This window comes from Stenella coeruleoalba, assembly GCF_951394435.1.
Source record: "Stenella coeruleoalba genome assembly, chromosome: 4".
NCBI lineage: Eukaryota > Metazoa > Chordata > Mammalia > Artiodactyla > Delphinidae > Stenella > Stenella coeruleoalba.
The window spans coordinates 27,129,024-27,149,365 of NC_137149.1; the positions used below are offsets into that span (position 1 = coordinate 27,129,024).

The 20,342-nt window shown below is 38.1% G+C and overlaps 1 protein-coding gene and 1 pseudogene across 2 annotated transcripts in view; one reads left to right on the top strand and one right to left on the bottom strand.

Moving 5' to 3' along the window:
- ANK2 (ankyrin 2) overlaps positions 1 to 20,342 on the bottom strand; it is a 680,317-nt gene that overhangs the window by 301,771 nt on the left and 358,204 nt on the right. The gene's annotated exons all lie outside the window — the stretch shown is intronic.
- On the top strand, positions 6,938 to 8,371 carry LOC307185889 (ubiquitin-conjugating enzyme E2 N-like; annotated as a pseudogene). Its single transcript has one exon. The product of its transcript is annotated as a ubiquitin-conjugating enzyme E2 N-like (transcript).

Genomic DNA, 20,342 nt, shown 5'->3' on the forward strand with positions numbered 1-20,342 from the left:
CTGATTTGTGCTTCTGAAAGAAGATGGAGTTGAGGACAAGATGCAAGTCACTTGCATAATCTAACTGCAGAACTAACTAGGAAATTATAGAGAAATGCACTGTCCTGTCCAATGGAGCTGAGGGCATGTATCAGAGAGTAACTCACACTACTTGTGCCCAAGCTGCCCAGACATGTTTCCATCTTTGAGACTCAGACAGATTTTGTAGTTTTAAGCAGGACCACTTTCACAAAGATGGCTCAAAATTTATAGCAGAATTTATATGATATTTTAAGAAACATAACAATGAACTCTAAATATATAAAATTTAAAGAGAGAGCTAGGAATAAATTACCAAGGCATTCTGTCCTGTAATAGTCATAAGATGCAAAGTATATTGAGTCAGAATATTTAAACCACGTTTTCTCTCCTGTCTTGTATAATATTCTCAACTGAAGCAATTATCCACAACAGAGGAATCCACTCATTGTATTTCAAATACTGAAGCTGAATTGGTTTTGTAAACAGTCCAATGGATAAAATGAAAGGGTAAATTGTGCACTAAAACTAAACGTTTCATTAAGTTTTAATAATCTTGGCATTTCATCATTAATAATAGTATAAAATTAATTATTAAATAAAATGTATAGCCATTAAAAAATCTGAATATAAATGTAATCCTGCAAAAATAAGAAGTAATGCATTCTTGTACCAAATGAACCTGAATTATTGTACACATTTGCTGCATATTTAAATGCAAAATGTAGATCATGCAAATCCAAAACCAAGTTAGTACAAAATGTAAAATTTTTGTACATTACAGATTTTCATGTATTACTTATTCGGCAAATATTTATCAAGTACTTAGAAGGTGCAGCCACTGTACTAACTGCTGGGAATATAAGTAGGATCAAGTTATTTTACAGGGAGTAAGATGGAAAAGTGTAGAATGTAATGATTGAGTTTACTTAAGTAGAAAAGATTTCCTTAAAGAAATAGCACCTAATCTGAGACTTGACAGATGAGTGGCCAGTTTTGCTTGTTATTAATAAATAACTTTTCATCATCATTAAAAGCACTTATCATTTATCATGCAAAACCATCTGAAGTCTAAACCAACAGCTATTACGTGCTCTCCACTAGTGATTTAAATAATCTATTCAACCATCAAACCACCTTGACTGTAAAGCAGAAGAGCAAGATTCTGCTAAGAATAGTTGCCATGACAGCAAAAATTTCCCCAAGAATTGTCAATGAGAATAACATTTTTACATTAAAAAATAGATCTTTTTCTATTAAATATTCAGCTTCTTATTACTTTATTATTAAATGGTCCTTAATGTCATGCTGCTAGGATCGAGACAGTTGAATTAGTGATTAACTCAATTAAATGGAAGCCAACTTTATTAATTTGGAAAAAAATGTCCAGTCATTTCATCAAAGACTGTTATCCTGGAGTGGAATCATGTTCTTTAAAGGAACTAATGACTATTGAGAGATATACTACTTTTTTTGTTTGTTTGTTTTTTGCGGTACGCGGGCCTCTCACTGTTGTGGCCTCTCCCGTTGCGGAGCACAGGCTCCGGACGCGCAGACTCAGCGGCCATGGCTCACGGGCCCAGCCGCTTCGCGGCATGTGGGATCTTCCCGGACCGGGGCACGAACCCGTGTCCCCTGCATCGGCAGGCGGACGCTCAACCACTGCGCCACCAGGGAAGCCCGAGAAATATACTACTTTTAAACTTAAAAGCAATCATCATACGTAGGAGTTTCCCGCTGATACCAGTTTACGCTGAGCTTAAAAATCTAAAGTGGTAAGTGGTACTAGATGTACACGGTAAAAATCTTATTAACAGGCCTAATTAAACGAAGACAGTCTGAGTTGGTGAAAACTCTATATTATAGTATTTTTTAAAAGAAATTCAACTTCTTTAAAATACACAAAATAATAGATTTCTGGATTCTGATAAGAATAATATATATTTTGTAAGTAATACCTTTGAAGTGCTTGAAAATAGTTTGTTCATGTATTTTATAGATTTAAATTTTCCCATACAATTTTGTTTATACTGTCAATGTGTTGATAGTGAATCAATGCGGAGGTTACCACACTGTCCCTAATGGGCCTTCCTGCGTCTTTTTTCTCTGCCATCCTCTCCCTCCCCATCCCTGCTATTTCCTACGCACAGCATCCCTGGTCTCACTTTCTCCCACATCTCCCTTTGTCTTTCTGTCCTAGGGAGATGGATTCCAAATACAAAGGTGTAAAAAAGAATACAAAATCAGTGGGTTACTTGCCCACTAACCAACAGGTGACAGGGCACAAACAGCAAAACTAGTAAGCAGGTGAAGCCAGCTACAGAGGTAACGGATTTTTTTCCAAGTAGCAGGATTTCTTGCCTTCCATTTGAACGGTTTCTAACGGCCTTTCATATACGTATGCTAATTCCAGGCTTGAACATTTTAACCTGTCTAAGAGTATAGTCATGAAATTGGTTTTCCTGTGTAGCTTAGTCACTCACAACTGTAATCACCTAAAAATTGGTCATGGCTTGGAGGTTCCTTAGAAAACTAAAAATAGAGTTATCATATGATCTAGCAATACCACTTCTGAGCATATATCCAGAAGAGATGAAAACTCTAATTCGAAAAGATACATGCACCCCAATGTTCATATCAGCGCTATTTACAATCGTCAAGACATGGAAGCAACCAAATGTCCACCAACAGATAAATGGATAAAGAAGATATGGTATATATATATATATATATATATATATATATATATATATATATACACAATGGAATATTACTTAGCCATAAAAAGGAATGAACTAATGCCATTTGAAGTAACATGGATGGACTGAGAGATTGTCATACTATGTGTATTAAGTCAGACAGAGAAACACAAATATATATATATATATATATATAACTGAATCACTTTGCTGTACACCTGCAACATTGTAAATCAAATATACTTCCATTTTTTAAAAATTAAAATATAATCAAATATACTTCCAAATCAAATACTTCCAAATCAAATATACTTCCATTTTTAAAAAATTAAAAATAAAAAAATAAAAAAAAAATAATTTGGTCACGGCTCAATTTAGAAAGTGACCTTTCAATTTGATTAGAACCTAAGGTTTATAGATAGTAGAGTCTATATCCATTATATTATATATTTTCTCAAAACGATATGGGAAGGAGAGCTTCCAAAATGTGCACTTAGTAAGCAAAACTGTTTTTCCATCAAACAATTTAAAAGGCTTCCCAGGGCTTTTGTACTTTATACTGAGTTTTAAAGTCTTCTAGTGATAAAGAATAACAATGGAAAATATAACAATTAGGGGTTGACTGTGAAATGACAGACTGCTCTAACAATAAAACCAAATCTACCTTAATAAACCACACACAAATCACTTCCTCAGGAGAGCAATAGCGACTGTTTTGCTCTAGAGATCATCTTAAAGCCTAGCTAACCATGTGTCAGGTTCATCATTCTCTGAGGTCACAAAGGACCACAGCCAGATTAGCTAGAATTGCATCTGCCAGAAGCAAGACATTAAGAATGTCAGGGTGGCAACTGGCTCTCCTCTCTTAAATGAATGGTTAAAATCGCTTTCTGTTATCATCTTTGATTAGGTTTGAATATTTTTTGCTTTAGTTCTTGTGTAGGTTCCACCTGTTTTACTGTGATAATTTTAGGAGGAAATGAGCCTTCTCTAGGTTTTAATTTCTCATTTTTAGAAAATAAATGGGTTATACGAAATATTCTGAGACTTTCCATCTTTGAAACTCTCCTCTAAGATTCTCTAATTTGGGAATTAGCAATTTTACTTGTATATTAAACTATGAGTTTGAGAAGAAAGCAGCTTACTATTTTGCATTATTTTTACATGCATGGCTAACCCTAAAATACCCTCTGGCAGTTGGTTCTTCTAAGTGCTTCAATGTTCCTTTTTGAACTTTGTTTAGAATACTTATGGGTAAACATTGCTAGGTACTGTGCAGCAGAGGTTTTACAATCAGCCTACCTAGGAGGCTCCAAATTTTGGTCCACTACTTACCAGTCAATTGACCTTGAGTGTATTGCCCAGTTTTGCTTAGCCTCAGTTTCTTCATCTTTAAAATGGCAATAACAATAGTATATCATAGTACTGATGAGAAGAATCAATAAGACGAGGCACATAGAATGTTTTGGATAATGCCTGGCACATGGGAATTGTTCAATAAGTGCACTTACATGTTTTTATATTTCTTTTCTCTACTAGGTTGAAACTAGACAGAGAACATTGGTAGCTACCTGTTGGTGTGTCACCCTAGACACCCACTCTAGAAACCTGGCAGTTAGCTTTACACCCAGTCTATACCTGTTGATCTCACCTCCTTAATATTTCTTGAATTCTTCTTCCCATCCCTGACTACCAATGCGCCCATTGAAGAAATCCCCATCTATCCCCTGGATGATAATGCATCCTTACATGTCTCCCTGACTAGATAGCTGCCAAAGTGACTTTTCTATAATATAAACTTGGCCATCATTTCCTCTCTTGATCAAAACTCCACTGCCTAAAGGACAACGTAGCTTGGCTTTTAAGGATCTCAAAAAATATGGTGCCTGATCAGCTCTTTGCATACCAGGCTTTAGGAAAAAAATCATAGAATGATCTCACGGAGAGCATCAGGGAAGGTTTAATCAATAAGGTAGAAAGAGAATCAGAACAGTACAGTGTTCTGTAACAAACATCAATAGTACTTCTCCTTCCTCAAAAAGGTAGGAATACTGCTCTATAAATTGAGTAATAAAACAGCTAAAGAAACCAAAGCAGGAAAGGCTCACACCTGGGTATTTTTCTATTCTGACAAGAGAGAGGAAAATGTCTATCTACCACAAAATTAATAAACTTTTGAAAGACAAAAGAAATCAGTGCTGATAACTCTATGAGGTTTAAGCTTAATTTTAGAAAAAAAAAATCATAATTCATCTGGGTCCAGCCTATGCCTCGGACAGGCTGTAACCGCTAAATCATTAGTAACATAGTGCTTCACTTGACCTTATTTTCCCAGACACCACTGCCACTACTGACCATCAGAATCCAATATGCTGAGAGAATAATGTCATAAAAAACCCTCAGCAACTCTGCCTTCCGGAAGTGCTGCTTCTGCCAGTGACGTCACAGCTTGTCAGCTCAATATGCCACCGGCATATAGGTTCACTTCAAGTGGTGCTAATAAATAGCACCAGGCCATCCAGTTGCAGTCCACTTTGAGATCACATTACAAAGCTACATGAAGTCCTGGGCAAGGCAGGAGGACTGATACTATTTTACTGTCTCTTTAGCATCATTATGTACTTGAAAAGGAAAAGAAATCATAAGAAAAATAGGAACATAATCACCTAACAACTAACTGTAGTTTACAAACTTCTTTCTTACATGCTTTACAGGAGGTAGATAAAGCCAATATGATTCCAATTTTAAAGATAACTAAACTGGAGTTCAACTGAGTTTCCCCAGGTCACTCAATAAGATGTGGCCCTCACGTCTTCTGTCTTCATATTTTCTGTAGGTATCGCATGAGCAGAATCAGATAGACCGGGCCTCGGTGGTGTCTGCTTCTTATGCAGGCGTATTCAATATATGGGAGTAGGGCCCCTCTTGAGGGGCTTGGGCTTGGACTATTGTTCTCTGTAATAGCATGGATGGCCAGCTGCTGGCTTTGATTCAGTAGCCAGTTGTAAAAAGTGAACAACACTTGCATAGAAGCAAAGTAGAAAGCAGCCCTCCTTGGGGACAGCTTGAACTCAATAAATAACTCCATTGGTTTAAGGCGGGAGATATGCACAGGGATACAGATAGAACTCACAAAGGCACTGTTTCTTTCTACCTTTACTAATTGCATCTAACTTCTTTCAGTGGTTACTGGTTAATAGGACTGGGCAGATGGTCCTTAGAATTGAAGAGACATTAAAGGTTCATTTCTCCCATATGCCTGTTCTTAAACAGAACCACCCTTAACACCGTATCAGATTGTTTTGTTATATTTCTTTAAACTATATAAAGTCACATAAGCTATTGAAGCTACCTAACTATTGAAGCTACCTAACTATAAAAGTCACATAAGCTCATTGAAAAGATTTTGAATTATACAGAAAATTATCAAGAAAAAATTAAAATCACCTACAATTCAATACTCTAGATATGGCCGTTATTACATTTTGATGTGTTTCCATTCAATTTTTTACATGTATGTTTCTATCGTTTTCAGAATTAACTTTCTTATATCCTGCTTTTTTTCTCTTAACATTATATGAGCGAAGCTTGATTATATGATGAGAATCTTCCTATTAAATATTCTTGAAAATTATTAATTTAAATGGCTGCACTTTTCTCTCATATGGATACACCAAAATATGTTTACCCTTGTTTCTACGGTTCAACAGTCAAGCTTACTTTGCTGTTGATAAAGAATGCTGCAATGATCATCCATTTACAGAAATGGTTGTTCAAGTTTCTGATTATTTTCTTAGACAACTCTAGAGAGGGAATTACTAGCTGAAGGAGCATTAAGATTTTATGACTTTTAATACTTTTTTTTTTTACTACAACTATGACTTCTTTTGTTTTCAAGAAAGCACCAGCAATATATGAGGGACGTTTTACATTCATCAACTTTAAATATTATGTTCTATATTTGTTTGAGTTTGCTAATCCAAGAGTTTGTGAGTATTCCTGAAATGTATTTTCTTTTTAAAGACATTCAGAGAATGAGATTTGACACCCTCCCTTGACAAAACCCTGCATGACTGATTGAAGATAAACTGGCTTTGAATATAACAAAGTCTAAAATGTTACAGACACTTGTTGTTGTTGTTTGATGCAGAATAAAATTAGGAACAAGAGAGAAAGTGGGCCGGAAACCAGACCAGAGGCCGAACTCGGGATCCGACAAGATGGCCGGGCTGCCCCGCAGGATTATCAAGGAAACCCAGTGTGTGCTGGCAGAACCAGTTTCCGGCATTAAAGCAGAACCAGATGAGAGCAACGCCCGTTATTTTCATGTGGTCATTGCTGGCCCTCAGGTATTCCCCCTTTGAGGGAGGAACTTTTAAACTTGAACTATTCCTTCCAGAAGAATACCCGATGGCAGCCCCTAAAGTATGTTTCATGACCAAAATTTATCATCCTAATGTAGACAAGTTGGGAAGAATATGTTTAGATATTTTGAAGGATAAGTGGTCCCCAGTACTGCAGATCCACGCAGTCCTGCTATCGATCCAGGCTTTGTTAACTGCTCCCAACCCAGATGACCCATCAGCAAATGATGTAGCGGAGCAGTGGAAGACCAACGAAGCCCAAGCCATAGAAACAGCTAGAGCATGGACTAGGCTATATGCCATGAATAATATTTAAATCTATCCAATCATCAAGTGTACATCACTTCCCCTGTTCTGCCAAGGCTTCTTCCTTTTTTGTTTGCATTTAATGGACACAGTCTCAGAAACATTACAGAATAAAAGCCCAGACATCTTCAGTCCTCTGGTGAGTAAATGCACAGTAGCAAATCTATGTCTTGTCCTGATTCACTGTTGTAAAGCATGAGCAGAGGCTAGAAGTGTCATCTGGATTGTTGCGAAACGTTTAAAAGCAGTGGCCCTTCTCTGCTTTTATTCATCTCCCTCATCATGGTTTAAGTATAAAGCACTATGAATGAAGGTAGTTGTCAGGGTTAGCTGCAGGGGTGTGGGTGTTTTTCTTTTTTTATTATTATTTTTTTTTAGTGGTGGGGGGGAAGGTAGTTTTCATTTTATGGGCTCCTTACCCCCTTTTTATGGTGATCTGATTGCATTGGTTAAAAGCAGCTAACCAGTTCTTTAGAATATGCTCTCTAGCCAAGTCTAACTTTATTTAGACACTGTAGATGGACAAGCTTGATTGTTTGAACCAAAATGGGAACATTACGCAAACATCACGGCCCTCACTAATAACATTGTGACTTTGCTGTCAAGTGTAGAATCCTCCCTTCAATTAAAAGCTTGTGACCACTTTGTATGGCTTGTCTGGAAACTTCTGTAAAACTTATATTTTAATAAAAAAATTTTTGTTATTCTACTTTGCCTCTGTACAGTTTATTTTACTGTGTTTATTTCATTTTTCCCAATGTGACCATCGTATTTAAAAATTAAAACTGATGAAACATTCTATTTTGGTCTTCACCGTCTGACAAATTGAATGGTGAGAGAGAGATTTTGCCAGTTTCTTTTCACTGATGCAAATTTGCGTTAAGATACATCACTGAATGGAGTATTTATAAGCTGGCCCTGAGCACGCCTAAAGCATCAGTATGTGACATTTTTTACCTCCTAGAAATTTGAAATGTGTTTGTATTGTCTGATTAGTTAGACGATCATAGAGTCACAGCACAGCCACACTTGTGACTGGCTTTGTGTGGGACTTTCACCTGTGCCACATTTGTGTCTGCCATTTGCGTTATGACCTTGCTCTTATTTCTTGTCTCAAAACTTCATGTGTGACCACCGGTGTGGATTATTAGGAAACACTAATCTGATAATCACTTGGGGTTTGCTGAGGCATTTATGAGTCTTTCTTACAGACCTGCTGAGCAAATCTCAAGCAGCCAGCTTGCATAAGTATCATCAGAAAGGTTTCTCCCTTAGAAGGCATCATATCCTCAGTTAATGATTCTTACTGTCATCCCTCTAATATTAGCTACGGGAGCTCCTTTTATTCTTTAATTTGATAATCAGCTCTTTTTTCTGCATTGACAGAGTTCCTCCCCCACAAAACTGTTCTTTCCCACCCTTCCATATCTAATTCCTGACTCTTGTTGTTTTTAAGACATAAATGCAGTCAGTCATAAGTATGTAAATGTTAACCTGTGGGTTGGAACCTTTGTCTCTTGCAGTTTAAGGTAATGGACATTGTAGCCCATCTGAGTTTTCCCCACTCTTATTCTCGTAACTTCTGGAGTTTCTTCAGAATATGGTGTATTTTATTGTGCTCCTATGTAAGATGAAGCATTACCTATTAAAATTACATTTTCAACATAAAAAAGAGATGAAGTGATACAGAACATGAAGGTAATTTAACCATATTTTGATCATACTATATCTCAAATAAAAGGTTTCTTTGTGTCTTAAGTAACGTAAATCAAGTACATTGTTCTCCCTTACTGTCAAAAAGGTATTTCAAATTTGTCAACCTGAGTTTTTTATCTCTTGTATCTTCTTCTGTATTACAAAAGCTCTTAGCTCCATTTTACATGGGAATGCAATAAAGTCATTGACTAGTCACAGTTGTAAAAAGTCACTGATAAATTAAGGAGGAGAAATGATACAAACTCCCCACTTTCTAAGATAAAACCTGACATTGACCCATGCAGCAGATTTTCAACAGGACAACTGTTATCTAATATTTCTCAGCCCACTGAATGACCTCACAACGGATAGGAACATCCGTTCCTATTTTCTTATATTCTTTTTTCTTCTTCCCTCCTTTCCATCTACAATGGTAAGTAGGTATGGAAAAAAACAAAACAAAACAACAACAAAAAATTTCTAGCCCAGTAAAGTCAGATACTAATTATAAATTTCTTACAAAAAATGTACTGAACTATTTCCTGCAAAAATGCAACATGATCAATAATCAACTATAATGGATTGTACATTTCAATGCTTAGAATATGAAATTCTACAGTGAATTAAAAAATCATTTTCTAATATCATCTCCTTCAGAAAGCTTGCATGATTAAGTGGATTAATCTACAGTTTACTAAGCTTAGGTAATAGCCTGACAATTAGGTTTTAGCTAATACTGATACTGGAAGAAAGTTATCAATTCCTAAGAATATAATGCCTACAGCAATGTTATTTTCAAAATGTAGTATTCTTAGAACCAATAAAAGAATCTCCTGGAATATTTGTTTCAATGCAGATTCCTGAGCCATTTCCAAGTTACTGAATCAGAATCTCAGTAGGGTTTGGGATATCTTTTTGAACGACATCCTCAGATATTCTTTTGCACACTAAAGTTTGAGAAAAGCAGATGATTTCTACATCTAAAGCAAAATAGCTCTTGTTGCCAAATATCAACCTAAGGATATTTAACCAGATCACCAAATCCAGTGCTATTTTGAGAAAAGGAATGTCTTAATAATTATTTGTGAATATACAGCCTTTTCTTGAATCGGAGGCACTGTTGGAAAATAGCCATTCATAAAATATTCTGCCATTTAGCAAAACCTCTCTGAACCACTATTTATAGTTATGTGTTAACTTCAGATTAAAGAGGTAAATAATGCTTAAGCATCTACGCTAGACGCTCTCCCCGTGTACATCAGGTCTATTCTGGCATCCAGGTTTCCATGGATGAAGTTTCACAGGCCCCTGTGTTTCTTTCCCATCTGCCATATGCCACCAAACCCACATGCAGTAGGATGGCAGTGGCACAGTATAGTGGATTATAATGGGGTTTCAGAGGTGATTTTGAGGACATCCATTTGAAAAGCAAACGCAATATTATCAAGGTCTAAAGTGAAAAGATCTTCATTCAGGACATGAGGATTGGAACTCAAGAGGAATACCTCTGAAAGTCACATGAATTTAAATGCATTAATCATGCTTAAGGAAATTATCATATGGGAAAATAAGGTGTGATAGATATTTTTTAAATCTGATAAAAAGACACAATTATTGCCTGTCAATATTATATATTTTTCTCATTCACAGTCAAGTATAATTTAATTTATTGAAACATGTGCTTACTTCTCTACTGTCCTCAGTTGATTATAGCTGTATAGTTGTAATAGTAATTTAGATACAAAAGTAGTATTTCTCAGACTTTAGTGTATATACAAAAATCTTTCTAAAATGCATATTTTGATTCTTAGGTCTGGGGTGGGCCCCAAGATCCTATATTTCTAACAAACTACAGATAATATGAATGCTGGTGATCTGAGGACCACACACTTTGAATAGCAAGGTGCATTTTTACAACCATTTTTAATTGAAGTATAGTTAATTTACACTGTTGTCTAAAGTACATTTTTAAATCTATACCTACTGCACCATACCTAAGGCACTTTCAACCTTGTGGTCTTAGGAGTAATGTTTAGAGCATGAGAAAAAAAAGTTGTTGAAATATCCCACCATTTCATAAATGTATTTGGGCTCTTACTAGCTAACCCAAAATTACAAATCCATGGTACTTTTCATAATAGCAATCAACCCCATACTACTTTTCTCAAAATATGCATTAGCTACTCAGTGTTCACAGAGCTGGCCCCATTCTATCTCATCCTTGACTTTGACTCTCTTCCTGGACACCCAACTCTGCCAGTCAAAATTTTACACATTTCAAGTCCATTGAAATATTACCTTTTCATGAAATTTTTCCTGATGGCCTCAATAGAATGTAATTTCCCCTCCTTCCAAATTCTCATACTTATCAAATAGCCAAATCATATAAACACTGTCCTTTGAACATCTACTTGGACTTGGCCATCTACCTTTTCACTTCCTTTAGACCAGTTGTTCTTTCTCAAATCCAGAGGCACATTATGCATATGAGGAGACATACGACAGAAACTGAGGCCACAAGCCTCACCTAAGACTCATTAAAGCACAGTTTCTGGGGAGTGAGACCCAGGCATCAGAATTGTTTTAAATTTCTGGGATTCATGGCACCACAGCTGAGAAACACCATCTTAGATGGTAGGCTCTCCAAAGGGTTGCACTAGGTCTTAGGCATAAGCATTTATAATAGTATACTCAATTCAACTCAATAAATACTTACTAAGGGCCTTGAACACTTAACAGTAGGCACTTAATAAATACACATCAAATTGAACATTTAAATTTGTCATATTTGCACACTGGGAAGAAAAGGAAAGCGCGTTAATCAAACATTTTAATTCTTCACAACACATTCTTAGGTGATAGACTATCAAAACAGACCAAATCCTTTGTGTAAAAAAATTTTGAAATTGCTGATCTATTCCTCAACTCCTCTGCCATCACATGTTCACTCTGTAGATTAAGATTTTCCATAAGACTGTGTCCAATTTACTCTTTTTTCAGAAAAGCACTTTTCTCCTCTCATAAGTTGAATAGGTATTACAAATCATTAATGGAATTTGCAGCAGCAACCATACTGGAAATAATCAGCTGACATCCAAGGTAGGGCAGACTTTTTGCTGCTGTCAAACAAAATTAATCACACATTTCCAGCATGCTGAGTAGAGGCGGCCTGGGCTCCATCAGATGCGGTATTTCTACAGCCTGGCAGCCGTCGGTGACCAGCAGGAGAGCCAAGCTGTTTTCAGAAAACACCGCAATGGGTTTCTGTATCTTCTCTTCTTTTCTTTCTTCTTTTCAATTCCTAAGGGAGAATCTCCTGGCAATGTACCCAGGAGATTCCAATGCCATGGAAACAAGGAAGTGGAGTGTTTGAAAAGCTGGCTGTAGGAAAGAATGCCATTCTCCTTGCTTTGTTCTACCTCTGCGTTATAGCCTTTTGCAGAGGACTCGGGGAATTATTTAAATAATTCAGGCTGAGTCCTAGTTTCACCTGAGTTATACAGATGATCCAGGCACACTAGGTTGCCCTGGCCATATTACCCAGATATACCTATTCTAGTATTCTTCAGTATTATTTAGTAGAGATCTAAGTTGTATATGCTCAATCAACAATGGGTTAACTTACTCATTATTTAAAAATAGGGCTCCCCTGGTGGCGCAGTGGTTGGGGGTCCGCCTGCCGATGCAGGGGACACGGGTCCGTGCCCCGGTCCGGGAAGATCCCACATGCCACGGAGCGGCTGGGCCCGTGAGCCATGGCCACTGAGCCTGCGTGTCCAGAGCCTGTGCTCCGCAACGGGAGAGGCCACAACAGTAAGAGGCCCGCGTATCGCAAAAAAAATAAATAAATAAACTGCCAGGTATTGTGCAAAACTCCAAGAATTGACACAGTGGAGAAAATAGGCAGGTCTATGAACAGTACATTTCAATTGTCATAAATTGTATAACAGAGTTTGAATAGGGACACTCTAATATTTTTAATTACAGCACCCAATAAACAATAAACACATACTTTGGGAACTAGAAAGGAAGGACAGCAAAAAAATTTTTCTTGAAGTAACTGTTTTTTTAAGAAAAAAGAAAGAACAATCAAAGTCATCATGGTAATTTCTTACACTTACATTTTGGTTGAGCATTGACTAAGGCATTGTTATTACCTAAGCAACCTCCCTATACAACTCTCTGAGGTGATCTCACACCCCATCCCCCGCAATACCTCTAAGAAAATAATCTTCTAATTTTGAGAATACCTCATGCTTACTTTATTTGAACATCACAAAGGCCAGTCTAGCAAGAAGACTGACACTTGAACACCTGGATAGACTGGCACTTTGAACTCTGCAGCATTCATAATACAGTTTTCCGGTACTTCCCTGGTGGTCCAGTGGTTACGAATTCATCTTGCAATGCAGGGGGCGCTAGTTTGATCCCTAGTCGGGGAACTAAGATCCCACATGCTGCGGGCAACTAAGCCCATGTGCTGCAACTAAGCCCATGTGCTGCAACTACTGAGCCCGCACGCCACAGCTAGAGAGAACAATGTGCACCGCGATGAAGACCCCAGGTGCCGCAACTAAGACCCGATGCAGCCAATAAATAAATAAATAGTTTTTTTAAAAAAAACACACAGTTTTCCCCCAGAAATTCAACAGTCTATGTTGCTTGAGTTTGCTTGTCATATGCTCCATACAACTGAATCTCTGATTCATTCCTGCCTGCTAGAGATGCCCTAGACAGAGGATCTGGTTTGAGCACATAAGGACTGTTACAGAAGCTGTGTCTTATTGGCCTTCTTTCCCATACTAATTAACCCTTAGGTTATCTATCTATCATAGTAGAGCCCCCTCCTACTTATATCAATAGGACGATGGTAAAAAGTGTTGGTAAAAGTGGGGGGTTAGTTGGTAAATGCCTCCTCAAGGTACTTGCCTTTCTGTCTGATCTCTTTGGCTGTACAGTGCTGATTTTATTAAAAAGAGGGGAGGGGTAAGGTGTACTGCTATCTAAGCCTAGATCAGATTATAAAGCTATTATGGCAACAAAAAGGAAGCAGTTAATCCTACCAGGGGTACGGGTAGTGAGTAGGGAAGAGTAAATATGTTAGTGGATCAAGGAAAGAGGAAGCCTGGTTAAGGAGAAGGTGGATTTAAGTTTGGAAGGTTTTCTGGCAGCCAAGGTAGGCTACAGTCCAGGTAAGGTACAAGATATGATGAAATATATGGAGATGTTCACAAAGTCCTGCCTGATCCCTTGGTCTGAGTAGTGAACTGTACTATGCATCTCTAGAGCACTCTTTAAAAATATGTAGCATGGCCTTCATCGCAATGAACTGTAAATGCTGTTTATTATCTAGCCTACCACCCTGTCAGCTGACTGACGTTGGAAATCATGCTGTTGTATCTGCCAGACCCTGTCTCTAATCTGAGTGAAAAGACATCAGGCCTAAGCTTCTGTCAGCTCCTATTTCACTTAGGCTTTGTTTTTAAATAAATGTGAGGCAATTAAGACATGTACAATATACATGAGAAGCAGTCATTATTTTAGGACTATGGGATGGTTGCCATCTCAGTTTAAAGTGGACTCAATCTTATTCTTAGGGCTTTCTCCTGTCTATTATTTCTTTCTAAAAAAAATCTAACTAGACATTCTTGGCTCATCACTTCTCTGGGGTGTGATAGTGTCCTTTGTCCATCACCATTACTGTCAACAAAACTGGATGTTATGATAGGTACCAAGGGTTTACTAAGCAAGTAAATATAAGCATTTCAGATGTCCCAAGGGCTTATTGTCTTATACAGAAAAAGGCCAAGGCAGAATGGAAGGTTAATGACATATGCCATAAATTAATTAGTATCTAAGGGTTTTCAAAAGACTCAGTGCATTCAATGGCAGCAGCGAGTAAAGTCGGGAAAGTTACACAAGGGAATGAGGGCGCTGGATCTCTATTCAAGGAAATGTAGTACAGTCTCACTGAGTAGGAATGGTTGCTGCAGAAGAAAATAAAGAGTGTTTAATTGGTTGATTTCGAAATTGTAGTGATAGACTTACAGGGCAAATATATTCTGTCTTTCAGACAAATGCAGTGCTTTCCTGATATCCCCAAACCAAGCAATTCAAGTAACTGCATTTTTGTTGGAATTCAAACTCAGAGTCACTAAGTTTAGTTGGAATCAGATGAAAAAATTCAAACAGTGGCAATGCCATTTGTACTGATTAGTCCCAGAGGAAAAGATGCCAAGTACTCATGTGCTTAGAGAATCAGCACTACACTTCTAATTAGAACTCACAATTTCATGAACTCTAGTGATGCCGAGACTTTTAAAGTGACAAAGTGACAATGCTTGCATGCTAGGAATAGAGCTCAGTAGAGGACAAAGGAAAGCAGATCAGCTTTGTCTAGCAGAAGGGAAAGCATTCCACGACAAGAGAAATGAAAAATAGTACATTTTAATTTGGAGAATATAAAATGACTCTCTGAGCAGAAAGGCTTGGAGAGGAGAATTTATGTTCCAAACCTCTGCAGTGTCCACCCAGGATGAAGAATAAAATATAGACAAGTGGTGTAAAGACTGACATGTGGGCTGACCCTCGACACAAGAGGGTCATACGAAGCCACAATATTGACCAGAACATCCAACTGGGCTTGGGATAAGATGGGTTAGATTATTCCGGTCAAGTGTCAATACAGAGGGAGATAATACCACTTTACAGCACAGTGCAAAGCTGTAAAGGCTCCGCACCTAGAAAACAAGATGAAAGGGAGGAGGAGGTTACCAGAGTCAAACAGAAGACAGAACTCTGGCAGTAGCACTACAGGTAGGATACTCATGCATCCTTGAGGGAGGCCAGAGAAGGAGGAATGAATAGGGACTGTGGTAAAGGTAGAAGTGATGAGTTCCAGGAACACACTGGATATTCAGTTTGAGAAAGAACAATGAGCCACATGCAGTCCCCAAGGTTAAAGAGAAACATTACCCTTTAATGGAAAAGTTTAGCATAAACGATGATGCAATAAAGAGATGAGCAGTTCTTTCTTGTCCTATTTAGTTTCATTCGGTAGCAAAATACTCAGTTTGAGATATCATATAGGGTGTCAAAGGCCAGATGCATTGTCTGACTTTTAAAAGACTGATTGCAATAGGGAAGTCTCACGAACGTACGTGGATCTTCTTTGATTGTGTTATCCCTTCTCTTACTAAGTACACCTTCTCCTCTCCCAGCCTTCCTGAGGCGTGTAGCTGTTGCTAATCGTTCACTGTAGCCTGTGCTGGAGACCTGGATGACAGCCTGCTCGAATTTGGCTCATTTGATGGCTTGTGCCAATAAATTCTAAAATTCGGCTCTCCAGGTGGCAAGGCTGTTTTATAACAAATTGCTGGCTAATTAGGGCATAAATGTTCTTTTCTTCATTTCTCCCTGACCTTGCTGATTACATGCCCAGCGTCCTCCCTCCCTCCTTGTTCTACAGTAACCCCTGCAATCTGTTCACATCGCCTATTCCTTCTAGGACTTTGATCTTCATTTCCAACTTTCTTAATCTGTTGAATCTGACATCACTTACTTGATTTTATATATTTTCAGTGTTTCCCTAAATCTAGAGTTGTACTTTATTATTTATTTATTATAAAATTGCCTACATTTTGGGACTCTTAGCCATGTCATTATTCTCTTGGTAACAAATATACAATCATATGAGTCATTTCTGATCATTCTCTTGATCCTCATTTGATATCAAACTCTAATCTGAAATCTGGGAAATACATACAGGTGCTTCTCTAGGCACTTTTCTAATCCACTACTAAAATAGTATATTTTTATTTGCTTTTCATCATATGTTATCAAGTTAAAATTTTCCAAAGTTTTTAGGGGAAGCCTATTTGTATGACATTCACAATACAGCAACTGGTAGAAGCAAACAAGGGTAACACAAGTTTAAAGGACTTCCAGGGACCTCTAGTTTGCAAATTATTTTAAAATAACAAAGTAAATATTCTTATAATAATTTCCATCACCACTTACATGTGACACATCCAGTATATACATAACTAATTGCCTCAATTTTGTGTATCTTTACAATTCTTTCATTGTGTAAGAGAAATTCACAATGAAGGCAGGAAAAGCTTAAAGATTTTTTATCAGCTAGTCATAGGCAATTATTAGCAGATTTGTTTTGTTGCAAAGACGTGGCTATAAAGTTCAGATCTTTCCAATACTCTGGAGAAAACTGAAGAAAAAAATAAAATATCACAGAAAGAGATGATTTATTTTGGGTTTCTTTGGGAATAGTTGCCCAAATCATCTCTTTAACTTGTGATCTTTAATGATCTCTTTAATTTAGGAATAACTGCCCAAATGATATACTTAATGCCCCAACTGTACAGACTCATAACAGTATGCTTAGAAAATCAACTAGCATTACTCAATGGCCCCAAAGACACAATGATTGTGTGACCAATGGACAGGAGAACAAGCTTGGTCCACCTAACCAGGGAGAAACATGTGACCAGTTAACTTATTTTCACTGTGGCCATGCAGCCTGGGTGAAAAACCAGGCAACTTTAGACTCATGGTTTGGGTTATCATATGCAAAGTGCAGCCCCAGAGGAATACTTGTTAGCATCTAAGCCTGGCATTCTTATGTGGGGAAATCATACCTGGAGGCAAAGATGAGCATGTTCTCTTTCCCAGCTCTCCTAGGAGCTCTTCTATCTCCTTTTGTTGTCTCTACCCTAACAATTTCTTTCTTGTAACTACAGGTGTCACTCCAAGACTGTCCGCCATCTATGAGTGATTTCATTACTTCTCATGATTTCAACCTCACCACACTGATGGTTTTTAAAATTGTAGCTGTCCTGATCTTTCCCCCAAGTATCACACGTCAAATGTCTGTTGGACTGTTGGAAGCCATCCTGGAGTCCCTGCGCCGTGACAAAGTCATGATGCAATCAAAGGCAGGACTGCGAAGCAGCACTGTGCCAGGACGGTGGACTACATCTCTATTGATTTGTTTGGCTGTGTTAAGCTTATATATGGAAACAGCACAAGGGGGATTTACGCCCAGGGTTAGGAAAATGAGAAAAACTACTACCCCCCCCCACACACTATTATTATCACAAAATGGAAAGTACCTATTTCGGTCCCAGGAAACTGGGAACGCAATACACAGTCTGGAAATACAGGGATGTTCCTATGGAAAACACCCCCAACTGAACAACAGTGGCCCTACGAAGGGGTTGTTGATGATTTTGCTTTCATATGGGTCCACTATAAAGAAAGGTTAATACTCTGGCAACAATTGGCGGATGATAAACAGGAGCGTAGGAGGTATTGTAAGTGCTACTAGTGCAGTCAGGTACACAGGAACTGTAGGATATATTGTAAATATTTTCAAGGCACTATTCAAAAAACTTGCCCATGCAGAAAGAACACGAAGCTTGCACTTGTGTAATAAAGACTTACATAACAGCTTGGCTTAACTACTAGAAAATAACCTGCAACTAATGAGAACTTGGGGAAGTATCTTGTTAGTACATCTAGAAACTGGGGACGTTTTCAGAAAACTGATAAAAATATTTTGAGGTTAGAATATGTTGAGATTTTTTGATTTTGTACATGATGATGAAACCTGCCTAAATATAAATACCTGCTCTGAAAAATAAATGTGTGCTCGATGTGCTGACATCTACAAAGGGTGTCAGGTCTTATTTCCTTCGCCGACGCCGTCCATCCCTCAGGTTTCCCTGGACTCGTTGGAGCTGGAGTCCGACACTGGACTTTTCCCTCTGCATGTTCCACAGGCACCATGAGCCCTACAGGTGAAAATCAGAACCCAGCCCCTTTCCCTCTGAACCTGCTCTTCTGCTATTAGCTCTGTCAGTTGCTAGTACGAACAGCCACCAAATCACCAGAATTGGACACCTAGGAGTCACTTTTCACTCTTACTCTTCCCCCACTTCACCTCACTACTAAGTCCACTCAGTGGCTTAATCAGACTCATTTACCTTTATCTGTCCCTTCCTCTCCACAGCTACCACCACTACATCTTAGTTTATTCCAAGATCACATCTCCCAAGTTTTATAACTCCCTAAATAAATTCTGTCTCTAGACTTTCCCATTCTCTGCAGTCTCCACAGTGATGGAAATAATAAATCTGGTCATGTCGCCCCACTGCTTAAAGCCTTTTAAAGTCTCCTCTTTAGCTATACAACATACAGTCCAAGCTTACTACCATGAGGCACGATAGCTTTACTTCTGCCTCATGTATCATATGCTCTACTTGCTTTTCATTTTATAATCTAGCAGCAGAAAACCTACATGATGCTCACTATTGCCAAGGCTTATTCTATGCACTTTACATATATTAATTCACGTAATTCTCACAGAAACTCTATTAGGCAGGTTCCGTAATTATCTCAGTTTTTACAGATGAGGAAACCGAGACACAGAGAAGCTAAATCATTTGTCCAAGCTTACACACCTCGCACACGTCAGAGCCGCTGTCCCATTCCAGACTCCAACCTCAGCCCCAATATGCCCTTCTTTCCAGGCTGTGCCGGCCTGTTTTCACTTCCCCATGACATGAGTCATGCTCTAACTTCTGTCAGAAATGCTTCTGTTGCACCTGTGCCTGGATCACTCCTACTTATCCTTTAAAGCTCAGCTCAGTCATCAGAACTTGCAGGAGTTCTTGTCCGGCCTTTTCTGTGCTCTTGTACTAGACTATGCACATTTCCATCACGTCAGTTATCATGTAATAAAATAATCATCTATTAAATGAGGGAGACATATTCCCGGGCCTCAAGGAATTAGTTTTCTATATTTTGTATTTTGCACCACACAATGTCCTACCATTAAGAAGCATTCAATAAATGTGTGTTGAGTGAAGAATTAATAATACATGGATGAATAAAGAATACCCCGACTAGTAACCAAGAACCTTTCTTAATAAGAGTACCACAACAGAACTTTAAGCACTCACAGAATGGGTCCAGTAGCCCCTAGAGTCAGCTTACAAAAACTGTAAGAGGCCTAAGTGTGTGTGCGTGTGCGTGCATGTGCGTGTGTGTGTTGGGGGGGGAGGACAACGTGAATCAAAGTAGGAAGAGATTAAAACTTGAAGCTACACAGACTGTTCAGTAAAACCAAGCATCCTTATAAGATGGATATGTGTTAATAGTTCAACAAATCCATATAGTTTCCTAATAATGCTTTGATTTTGGCTACCTTTTCAGTTTGTTTTAAAGTTCTAATTTTAAAAGG